The sequence below is a fragment of the Cyprinus carpio genome, chromosome A11 (assembly GCF_018340385.1).
Source record: "Cyprinus carpio isolate SPL01 chromosome A11, ASM1834038v1, whole genome shotgun sequence".
NCBI lineage: Eukaryota > Metazoa > Chordata > Actinopteri > Cypriniformes > Cyprinidae > Cyprinus > Cyprinus carpio.
Genome location: NC_056582.1, coordinates 24,500,936 through 24,513,928, shown reverse-complemented (window position 1 = coordinate 24,513,928; position 12,993 = coordinate 24,500,936).

The following is a 12,993-nucleotide window of genomic DNA, read 5'->3' as shown; positions in this document are numbered from 1 at the left end:
TCGGTGCTTGCTGTTTGTTCACCTAAAAATGGTTTTATTCCAGAAAGTGTCTCACTCTCTGAAAGAACGAAAGCTGTCTCTTTATGAGTGTTTAATTGGCAGTGAAATCACGGTTCCATGTAAGAGTTTTTCCTGTCTCTTCAACTTTTGAAAAGTCATTAACGCCATGCTTGATTTGAACTTTTTTAGATTTGCTGTTTTGTATAAATGCCCCCAAAGTGTTTTATTATACTGGTCATAATCCTCTCGCTCGACCCCAAAAAGACCATCTGCTCGCCCAACAACTTGGCGAATCCCCTCTAAATCCCCCCCCATTATCTGTGCGGGAGGGGTGGCCCCTTTTGCAATTTACGTAAAATTTTTGTTTTCAAAAAACCTGCCCAAACCCTTTTGGGGCATTTTTCCATGAAATTCATGAGGGGGCACAACTCCCCTTTTTCCGCGAGCCGGACTGTTGAATATTCAAATGATGGAGGTGGTCGCGCTCCTAACAAGGGGCGGTCCCATGGATTTTCATGGGGGGAAAGGGGGGGCCCTTTTGAAAGCCCCAAGGGAAAAACCCGGGCCCGCCCTGAAGGGGGGCCGGGACCTCGGGAAAGCAGCCCCAAACCCCCATTTTATTTTTTTGGGTGGCAAAATATAACAACGCCTTTAACAGCAAGAGCCTTTGTCCTGAGCCCCCATAGCCCGGTACCTAAACGATCTGCTGGTGCACTTGTTCTCGGAAAGCCGAAAAACCCATTTGATGGTACTGGGGGCCCCGTTTTTAAGGACAAAAAATTTTTTGGTTTTTTTTTAAAAAAGAGAGAGAGAAGAGAGAGAGAGGAGAGAAGAAAAGGGGCCGAAATGCTTTAAAATGAAAATTTTTTTCTGTTTAAAAATTTCTTATTAAAAGTGCAGATTACAACAACTTTTTGGGCTAATTTATTAAAGCGGAACCTTGATTCTAGGTAAAAACAAATTAAGAAGTTCTGCCCAATTTTTTACTTTTCATAAACATAAAAAGAAAAAAAAAAACCTAATCTTAAATTTTTAAAAACCGTGGTTCTAAAATCCTTCCCCCACTTTCCCACCCCTTTTTGCATTTTTTGGGCAATTCTCTCTTTTTAACGCTGATTCAGACCACCAAAGGGGTTTTGAAGTGTCCCCAAATATACCTCTGTAAAAAAATACAGTTTTAAATTCAGGGTTTCCACATTTTAATGCCCTTTGTTTGGAACATAGATGCCCCCCTTCAAACCGGGAATTATGGTAAATTGTTTGTGATTTTCCCACTCGCGGGGCACTTACGGTCGAATAAACACCCCATCTAAAGTGAGAGAAATCCCAAAATGTGCTGGATTGAGAACCACTGCTTTAGAATGATGCATTAAATATATTAATGTATATTTTATATGATATATATAGGGGCATCTCAAAAAAATTTGAAAGCGTGGAAAAGTTCATTTATTTCAGTAATTCAACTCAAAAAATTCAGTGACACGACTGAATATTTTAAATTTTTTTTTCTTTTAATTTGTGGGGTTTGGGGCCCCAAAATTTAAAAAAACCCCCCCAAAATTCCCCAAACTCAACAAAATTAAAAATACTTCTAAACCGTAAAAAAAAAAAAAAAAAAAAAAAAAAAAAAAATTTTTTGTGAAATTTTTGGGCCCTTTTGGAAAGTAGGGTTTATTTCTGTACAGGGAACCTACTTGGTAGGGGCCCCCTTTTTCTTTAATTTTCTGCCCCATTGGCGTGGGGATGGAGGGGATTTATTTGTGGCCTGCTGAGGGGGGTATGGAAGCCCATGTTTCTTTTCAGGGGGCCTTCACTCCTCTCAATTTTTTTGGTCTCTTGTTTTTTCCCCTTTTCCCCCTTGACAATACCCCACAGATTCCCCCCTGGGGGTTTGGTCCCGGGAGTTTTGCTTTGGGCCCTTTAAGCACACTAACCTATGGGCTTTTTAAACCCCTTTTGGTCTTTTGGGAGTGTGTTTAGGGGCCAAATTTCCCGCTGGGAAAAAGAAAACAGCATCTTCCCCCAAAACTGGGCAGCAAAGGGCCTTAATTCTCCTAATTTCCCTTGGGGAACAGGGGCAGTGACTTTGGGTTTTCAAAAAAACCCAAAGGACCACACCAGCCGATGACATTGCACCCCAAATCAACCCCAGACTGTGGAAAAAATTAAAACTGGACTTTAAACAACTTGGGCTATGAGCTTCCCCCCTTCCTCCAGGGCCCAGGGCCTTGGTTTCCAAAGGAAAAAAAAAAAACTTTCTCTCATCTAAAAGGACTTTGGCCACTGGGCAACCTTCCAGGTTTTTCTTTTCCTTAGCCCAGGGTTTAAAACACCCTACGTTTTCTGTGGTTTTGGAGGGGGCCCAAAAAGAGGAAAAACACAACTGACCCAAAATTTCCCTTTACACGTCTTGTGTGGTGGGTTTTGAAAAGTCCTTCCTTGTGAAGGGGAACTAAATTCTTGAATTTGATTTTTCCCTTTACAATCCCCAAAGGCTGCGGTTCTCTCGATTTGGTTGTGCATTTCCTTTTTTGCTCAAAAATTTCTGTTAACCTGCTTTGGGAAAAAGCACTCGGGGAACGCCACTTTTTGGGAAAAAATGTTTTTGGCTTACCCTCCTTGTGAAGGGGGTCAATGTTTTCTTCTGGACAACTGCAAACGGGAGTTTCCCAATGATTGTTTAGTTAGTTAACCAAAATGAAAGACCCTATTGAAAGGGTCAGAAAAACCCTTTTTCAGGGGGTTTTTAGTTTTAACTGATTGGGGGTGTCACTTATTCAAAATTTGGGTGAGATGTGGGAAATTTGGGGGGTTTTTTTTTTAAAAAGTTTTTTTCCCAAAACATCACAAATTAAAAAAAAACCCAAAAACTTAAACTACTTTCCCTCCCGTGTCACTGAAATTTTTTAAAAAACTGATTTTTTACAATTTAGTTGAATTATGGAAAAAATGAACTTTTCCATGACTTCTAAATTTTTTGAGAAACCCCGTATTTAAAAATACTGTAAATTATTGGGGTTTAAAACCCCATGCAAGAAATTTTCTCCTATTTCTTATAAATTTTTTTTAAAAAATACTTTTGTAAAATAATCCTTTTTTTGGGTTTCAAATTAAAAAGTTTTTTTTGTTCTACAATAAAAAATTAGCAAAATTTGTAAAAAGTAAAATGAAAAAAAAAGTCCCAAAACTAATTCAGTTTTCACCTCAAACCTCTTTCTCATAACCTATGTTTTTAAAAATAGGGAAATCTATTGTTTGTTTAAGTTATGAGATTATAGTCTTTGCGAACTTCCCCAAAAACCAAAAAAGGTCCTTTTAATCCAAAAGCTTTTTAAAAGTCTTATTTCCCCATCCTTTCAGAAAAGATGGGTTTTTTAAAATTGGGTTATTTTCTGGGGGGTACTTTTTGGAAAATTTACAGGTTTTACCTCTAAGGGGATTAATTTACTTATTAATTTACTTACATTTACACACAGATTGTTTCCAAAACAACTTCACATTAAAAAAAAAAAATAAAAGTGTAAAAATTTGTAAAATGAAACAAATTTTGATCAAATTTAAATTTGGGGGAAACCCTAATCTCATTATTTTGGGTCAATTTAGTTCAATGTTTATCATTCATTAAAAATTTCAGACAAATTTTTCAAATTTTTTCCATTAGAATTTCAAATTCCGCTTAATCAACTTTACAAAAAAGCATATGTAAATTAAAATGCAGCTCAATTTATCCGATGTTGATTTTTAAATTTTTTAATAAAAAGCGTCAATGGCAAAATTAATCAATTATGGAAAAATTTTAGGTTTTTGCTATAAACAACTTTTGGAAAAAAAAATATTGCCATTCATCACCGTTTGACTTCCCCGTTTTATTATTAAAGTTGGGAAAATTAATTAAATTTGAAAACAAAATTTATTTAGTAAAAACAAAAAAGGGCCTTATTTAGCTCAAATTTGGGTTAACAGGGGCAATGTTTCCCAAAATTCGTTTAAAAATTTGCAGGCTGGGTCCTTATTCAACTCGCCCGTTTTTATTTGTGATTCAATTTATCTCGATAACAGTGTCAATGAGCAAAATTTTATCAATTATAAAACCCAATTTAATTTCACCCCAAAGCCCCTCTCTAAAAACCATTATTCAAATCACTTCGTTCAGTGTTGGTTTTAAATTCCCGTTCAAAAACTGTCCCTTGTTTCAAATTTTTCAATTATGGGAAAATTCAAATTCCCCAGACAATTTTTTTAATTTAACCCCAATTCAGTTTAATGTTTATTTTAGTTCAGTTTAAAAACTGTTAACCCAGCAAATTTAATTTTAAAAAGAATCCACAGACAATAGTTTAATTTTTAGCTCAATTCAGTTCAAGTTTATTTAAAAACAGCCCTCAGTGCTGCAAAAATTCATCAATAAAGATGAAGAGGTTTTTTTATTTAAAGACAAATTTAATTAGTCACTTGATTTTAGTTCAAATCAAAATTTAAAACAGTTTTTTTTATAAACTTTTAAGAAATTAAGGGTTTCAAAGTTTTTAAAATTTTTTAAAAATTCACAACTGTAGTTTCATTATTCACTCATTGAGGTTTTGTGTTGTTTTTAGTTTTCCCTAATTTTTTACTTTAGTTAGGGCTTTGATTTAATTTTACCTAGATTTCATATTTTTCCCTTTTAAATAGTATTTTTTTTTTGGGTTTTTGATTTGAGATCCCCGAGGGGTTTTTTGTTTATTCATTGTTTTAGGAGACAAAACCCTGGTGCTGGTGTTTCACTCGTCCTCGGCTGATATGCTTTGCCATGTTTAAAAGGGTGTGTAAGCCCGCTTGTTTTTTTCCCCGGCCCCGTCTGATGCCAGGGGCCCCCAGGGGTTTTTTTTCCCGCGTCTTGGGGACCCCCCGCGTTTTTCGGGCCCCTCGGTCGGTTCCTGTCCCCGACGGGTGGCTATGACAGGGGGCCCAACACTCCAGTCATAGGGCCCGAAGTGGCTTTTTCCCGAGCCGGACGCATGCAGGGAAAAATTTCTTCTTTCCCCGCGCGGTTCCAACCTCGAGTCACACATTTTTTTTTTTTCAGTCAGCTTTGAGATGTTAAAACCCTCTCCTACCTCAAAAAAATATAAATTATTTTTGTTTTAAATAAATGACAGTAATAAAATTTTTTATTTATTTATTTATTTTATTTTTTATTTTTTTATTTATTTTTAAATTTTTTTATTTTTAAAAATTAAAAAATATTATTTTCTTTAAAAAATTAAAAACAATAATTTTTTAATTTTTACAAATTATTTTCCCCCAAAAAAGCCCTTGAAAACTTACTAACCCTTTTTAAAATTTAAATTATGTTTGCAAACTAAAACTTAAAATTTTAAACACTTTTTGAAAAAGGGGAGTTACAAAGTAAAGTGAAATTTTTTTAAATTACTATTAATATTTTTATATTTTAATATTTACTAAAATTAAAATAAAATTTTTTTTAATTTTTGAAAATAAAATAAGGTTTGGAATTATGTAATATTTTTCATTTGGGACCTAATTTTTTATGTTATTGCCCCTAGAAAACTTTCTTTGCTTTTAAAAAAATTAAATTATTTTTTTCACTAAAATTTCCCAAACTTTAAAAAAAATTTTTCCCTTAAAAAAGCAAAGTCTGAAAAATTTTTTTTGGAAAATAATTTAAATTTTAAAAAAATTATTAAAAAAAATATTATATTAAAAATATTTATTTTAAAATATAACTATATAAATTTAAATTATTTTAATTTTTTAATTAAAAAATATAATATTGTAATTTTAAATTTTTTGTATTCCCTTTATTTTTGATTAGCCCAGAAAAACCCTTTTGTGCTTTCTTTTAAAAAATTTTATTGGGAAAATTATTGGGGTAAAATTTTTCAAGGAAAATTTCTATTTCCGTCATTCTATTTCCCAAATTTTAATTTTAATTTTCAATTTTTTCATTTAAATTTTTAAATTTTGAAATTTACTTTGCAATTTTTGAGTGAAAACTTTTTTTTAAAACCAAAAATTTTTAAAAAAGTTGTTTTAAAAATTTCCCCAAAAAAGCTGATGCTTACGGGGACAAACACAACTCATTTTTCGTTCCAAAAAGGGTTTCCCCAAAAACTTTCCCCCCCTGCAACTGGGGTCTTCCCAAGAACCGAACATCCAAAAAGCATACAAATTCCCCCCTATTGCATGGGATTTATCGAAATCTTCAAGTTTGTTGGAAGAACAAACGGAAGAGGGTGACATAAGGATCGGGGTTTAGGGCCCCCCGCCCGGGTTTTGACCCTGAGGGCCCTGCTTTGGCCTCTGTTTGGAAAACCCCTGTCACTTTATGTATCCCCAAAAACTAAAATTTAACCCAAAAATTAAAGAGCCCCAGTCCCTCTTCTATGGGTTTAAACGGAAAGAAAATGCCAAGTCCCCTTTTTTCCCTTCATAAAACCCTTTTTTCATTTCCAAAAAGGGTCTTCTTTTTTTTTCTTTCCCTCGGGGTAAGCGACAAGCTTCGGGGGCCCCCCGAAATGCCCTGATATTGGGAAAAAAGAGACCCCAAAGACTCGTCTTTGTTTCTGATATCCCGTAAATTTCCCAGCCGGATGTTTTTTTTCCCTTGACCCCCAAAGGCAAATGGGTTTTTTTCGTGCCCAAGGGGCATTCCCGAATATACCGCAAGCTAAAAAGGAAAATTGGGGGCTACAACTTTTTCCATCTGTAATTGCTCTGGCCTTCTTTTAAAAGCCCCAGGCTTTGTACTTCCCCCCCTTTACATCATGAAAAAGGTGGCCGGTTTTTGTTCGGGGGGAAAAAATGTGTTTTGGGGCCGGGGTGTCCCCCAAACGCTTTAAGCTTTTACATGCAAGTTAAAAAATGTTGGGATTGGGGGCTTTCCCGGGGGGGCCCGGACGCTGTGTTTTTTGTAAAAAGGGCCGTAGAATGAAAGCCCTGAATGGGGTTTAAATCTATGATGATCTTTATTTATAAATGGTTCCCTTTGGGGAATTTTGGTTTGAACAAAAGGCTTGGGGTTTTGGGTTGGGATTTCAAAAGTTTCTTTTAGGCCCCCGAAAGAAAATTTACGGGACATATTTTAAAAACCCTTTTTTAATGCAATTTAGTAATATTGAAGTTTTTTTGGTCTAAAAAGGACAAAAGAGCACCATTAAATTAGTGCAGCAACTATATTGCAATTCATTTTTTTTTTTTTTTTTTTTTGCCACTTGAAATAGATATCGCTGATTAATTATAATACTTAAAACTTAAACTTGTCAGAGATTATAATTGTTGTAATTAGAAACCTTATTGAAATAAATGTAAAACTATATGATACTAAATACTAAAACTCAATATTAAGATAAATGTAATATTTCCAAATTAAAAATGACAAAACGTACATCCATAAAATGACTAAAATGCAACAAAAATGAAAATAAAAACTGAAAATATAAAAATGAAATCTTATCCATATAAAATGGATAAAACTAATTTTTTTTTTTTTTTATTAAGAATTTGTTGTAATTGTAACACAATCTGAAATACGTTTTTAAAATTTAGAAATAAATTCAATGTATGTATTAAAAAACGTATAAAAATGACAAAATTTTAATGAAAACTGAAAATATAAAAATAAAAGCTAATTCATAATATAAATGTTAGATGGAAAAACTTAAGCAAAAATTTCAAATAGAATTGTTGCATTGGAAACTAGCTGAAATAGAATTTAAACACTAAAATGACTACAGCAGGTAAAAACTAAAATGAAAATAAAATGTAAAAATAATTTTTTAAAAGCATGCAAATATGACCAAAAGCACTACATAAAATTAAAATGGAACCGAAATATAAAATAATAAAGCTAATGCATAATATACTGTAAATATTAGATGGAAAAACCTTAAATAAATTTAAATTGTTGCATTGGCTGAAATAATTTTAAATACTAAAATGAATCAACTAAAATTAAAATAAATTCTAAATATTAAAAAGATGATAATAAAAATGAAAAAGGCACAGCATAAAACTACTAAAACTTTGAAAATATAAAATATAACAGTCAAAGCTAATTCATAACATGCAAAACACAAACCAAAAATATAAATCTAAAATACTGTAAGTTTAAATACTAAAAATTAAAATGAAAATAAACTAAAAGTAACAAACTTTTAAAGTAAAACTTTAACAAATGAAAACTAAAACTATTAAATTAAATGCTAATTCAAAATATTAATGTGTTATAAAAGTTTAATAAATATACTAAAATAATGATTTTGGGCGATGTGATGTATTTGATTTACCATTCTTATGCATCATTTTTAATATAATGCAAATGAGATGAGAGTGTGATAGTTTGTCTGTAAATATCCTATGTCTTAACTCTTTTCACTGCAAACTTTTATTGTGAGCTTTGGCCTCTGCACATGAATAGTTATGATGCTTCTAAGATTTCTTTGTTTTTAAGTATGACAGACCCTGATCATTGTATATTTTTTGTTTTTAATATATATAAAAAGCAACTCAGACTTTCTGCCTTACATCTAATTTTGTGTTTTGCAGAAGAAAAATAAGTCATCTGAGGTTTGGGATGACTTGAAGGTGACAGTATCTTGATTTAGGTGTTAACTAGTCCTTTAAAGCACTGAGACCTTTTTCAGTATTAGTGTCTCCTGGATTGCGGCGGGTAAAAATATCTGTGATCAACATATTTTGATTACTGAAGTGGAACATTCCAGAAATTCCCTTCCACAAACTCACCAGGATGAAGAATTCAGGAGCGTTTTACAGTGTTCATACGATGACAAACAAACTGTATCATGGCTACAGACACACCAGAGACATTTATTAGCAGCAGGCTTTTTATCGCAATATCTAACAGTTCTACATCTATTGAGGTGAAGTTAATGAATTGTTTTACAGTTGTTACCTCATTACTCTAGCGGGTTTAAGATGCGGGCTCAAGGAACTTCAATCAGATCACTTACCATATTTGGTTTGGTTTTGCTCTCGCATGATCTTTTCAACACTGCTTCTAGTTTGTGTTTGAGCTGAGAGACGCTGGAAATAAGCTCTACAAGCTTGTAAAAATAAAGTTCAGCTCAGCCTTTGGAAAACAAGCGTACGCATTAGAGTCCTCATATTAAAGCTGTGGTATTTTGTCTGGCTGGAACAGGATTGTCAAACTTTGTCCACATCATTCAGTGTTACTGCTTTTTGTGTTGTGTTCAAGGGGACACTGGCACTGCTTTCAGATTGTTTGGGCAGTTTAGCAGGCCTTTAATCACTTGCTTTTACTCCTGATCAAAGATTTCTTTATAGTCTTCTGTGCGCAAGGCTGCATTTATGTGATCAAAAAACTGTAAAAATTGTGAAATATTGTACAATATAATAATACTGTTTTCTATTTGAAGATCTGTTCAAATGTAAATAATATCTGTGATGCGCAGCTGTATATTGAAGATTGATTATCGAAGCCTTCAGTAACACATGATCTTCAGGAATGATTCTCATATGAGGATTTGCTGCTTTAGAAAACACTTCTGATTATTATCAAGGAAAGCCGTTGTGCTTTATATTAGATAAGAAAGGCAGAAAAAATACTTTTTATTCAGCAAGGGCTTACGTAAACGGATCCAAAACGATGATACTTAAAGATTTTATTAGGCTACAAAAGATTTCTGTTTTCAAATAAAAAATGCTGTTCTTTTTGAACTTTCTTTTCATCACCAACGGCAAAAGTAAAATCCACAAAAGTGACTGGTACAACTGTTTTTCAACATTTATAATAGTCAGACTTATATTATTTCTCAAGCAGCAAACCAGCATATTAAAGAATTGATTTCCTGGAAGATCATGTGACACTGAAGGCTGGAGTAATTATGCTGAAAATTCAGCTGTGCATCACAGAAATAAATTACATTTTTACTATATATCTACTTAAAAAACTGCTATTTTAAATTGTAATAATATCTTATAATTTTTAACATATTTTTTAATCAAATAATCACAGCCTTGGTGAGGCAGGAGAGACTTTCTTCAAAAAACATTAAAAAAAATCATACTTGTGCATATTCATAATTCTATGTTTATTGATTATACGTCCAGACTCCAGCTTTCTCAGCTCTGATCTGTTGTCTAAATGTGCATCACATGAGCATTTCCTCTGGTTCTAGCCATGTGTGACTGAGAGGTTGTCTCTTTCCAAAACATGTAATTTGGTTCCTGCTGACAAACACACACAGACACCTAATGTGCCGATGCTGAAATTGGTGGTGATGGATCTGGGCCTTTTAAAGTACATAGTCATGGTGTTCAGTTTGGGCTCGAGTAGAAGATCGTCATGACTTGTAAAAAGACAGTTTGTTTTTTACTTCCTTAACTTGTACAAAAAACAAGTAAATGCAACAAAATAGTCCATATGACTTGTGCACTATTGTAACTCGCAAAATATGGTGTCAGTAGTGTAGTTGTGACGTCAGTGACTACAAACATTGGCTCTCGTGAGTCTCACAAACAAACGGCATTGATGTCAGACCTGACGCAACCCCGATTTGAGATTTTCAGCTGATTTTAAAACTCATAAGACTTGAGAAGACTTAGGTGAAAGTACATTTTTTATGATCTTTTTGTTGTTGTTGCTGTTGTTTTTCTCCTTACTGAAACTTGATGAGGATCTGGAAAAGGGGAAAAAAATCTTTCACGTGTATTCCATAATGTACAAATATTGCATTTTTGTCTCTTCATAATAATTGTAACCAAGTTGAAATGATTTAATATTTGCAATTTTATCGAAATAAGTATGTGAAGTGTGGTAACAAATGCTGTCATGTTATCTTGCAGCCTGATGTTGGAACCATATTTAACCGTTTTGGGATGAATTATCCAAATCATTTTTTTATGACAGCTTCAGATGACTAAACAATATTTTAGACTGGGGCAATGCTGGGTCCGTTTTCCATACATCAGGTTTTTTGTTGCATCCAGGAACTTGTTCAGTAAATGTTTTTGATATGTTTGTAGTTTTCTTGGCTAATAAAAAAAATTTATCCACTTCAGTTGTGCTTTTTTTTATGCGCATTTTAAGGTTTTATGCAAATTTTGCCGTTTCTATCCAGTTTTTAGCAAGTCCCAAATTTGAAATAAAGTAATGCAAACATAGATACTATAATACACTATTTTTAAGTAATACTGACACAACAGTTCATGCATTCCCTGGGAATCGAACCCATGACTGTGGCACTAGTTACAGCAAGGTCGTTGGTTTGATTCTCAGAAAATGTGTGAAAATTTTGAATATTGCATAAAACATTTCCATGACTGTGGCACTAGTTACAGCAAGGTCGTTGGTTTGATTCTCAGAAAATGTGTGAAAAATCAACCACAACTTCCTGAAAATAGGGTTGTTTCCCCGAAAAGATGAAGGGAAAAAAGTATATTAAATGAAATGTAAAAACATCGTGCATCGAACAAAAAGTAAAGAAAAAGTCATCTTGATGCAGAATAAGAAATTTATTTAAAAACCGCTATAAAGAACAAAATAGCATTTTTATCTTACATAAGCTGTACATAGAGATGGCAATGTATTTGACTCTAAATGACTGAATAGATGCTAAAAGTATTAAATAGAAAACTGAGAAAAAAAATTAAAGTTGATGGAAAAAATACGCAGTCGTTCCATTTATTTACTGTACAAAACAACAACTTGAAATGAATCCTTTCATTGTACCATTATGGCCTCTTTATGATTTAAAAGTATTTTACAAAGTATCCGGCCATTCGCACTTACAATAGCTAAAATCTTACCTCTTTGGTTCCATATAATTCGTATAATACATTTGAACAGAATTCAGTTGCTTCTATAAAAATAGCTTTTTTTTCAATGGCAGGTTTTTTCTTTTTACTAATAATGCAAACTTCAGTGCAAACATTGTAACAACCATCCAGCCGGGAGCAGGAAGCTTCTAAAGTTTACTTCAAGTATTGAAAACGCTTCATAACAAGTGGGTCATCCGCCGCAGGTCACTACCATACATTGCATAGCTTCCAGCGGCACTTACTTCAGAGGAATCGCGGAACCAGGCGCACTACTTCTGGTACCTCTAAAGGCATTTTAAGTCTGCAAGTGCTTTATATTGTGCATTTACGTGTAATTTTAAGTGCTATGCTGCACCATGACGTAACTGAAGAGTCTATGGAGTCACTTGTAGCTTCAAAAAGCGTCTTCGGCTTGTTGCATAAATAATCACAACCGAGACACATAACAAGACAAGCCTCGTGATTTATGAATGGATCCTCATGTCTGTCGAGAAACCCAAGGATTGTTGTTGTTCTGGTACAGATGTCCGCTGGAAGACGGATGCTCAGCGAAGTGGATTGGCTGTCACCAGTGGACCTGCTAATGTGGGAAGTGCTGGCGCTGCTTTGAGAAGATGGTCAGCGCTTTTAGGGTTTTTGGGTGAACTGTCCCCTTCAAAAAGAAACCATGTTTTCTTAGTGTACAGAACATTTTAATAATCTAAAGAACTTTTTGTTCAATGGATGATCTTCATGGCAACACCACTGATGCCAATAAAGAACATTTGTCTTTTTAAGAGTGTAGACATAGATAAGAACAACAATCCCGGTCCCTTGACAGGGACAGTATCCGTACAAACCTGTAGACTGGAACTAAATCGCTCAATGATTAAGAAACATAAATATATGTACAAAGAAGCGTGGAAGAGTTGGGGTGTGCGTGTGAATGTGTGAGCACGGATGAGTCTTAACATTATTAGCTTCACTATGATATTTGGAAGTCTTAAGCGCAGCCACACTCCTCGACGATCATGTTGCTAGCACGCCCCGCTTCATCGATGTTATATCTGGCTGGCCGGCACAGTGATGGACATGGTGCTCCAGTTTGGTCGGGATGCAGCAGGAGTTCGCGATCCCGACTCATCTCCCTCGCGATGCATTGGTTCACGACGGGCCGTGCAGGAAAGATCGAAGCCCATCCGGGAACCCCCG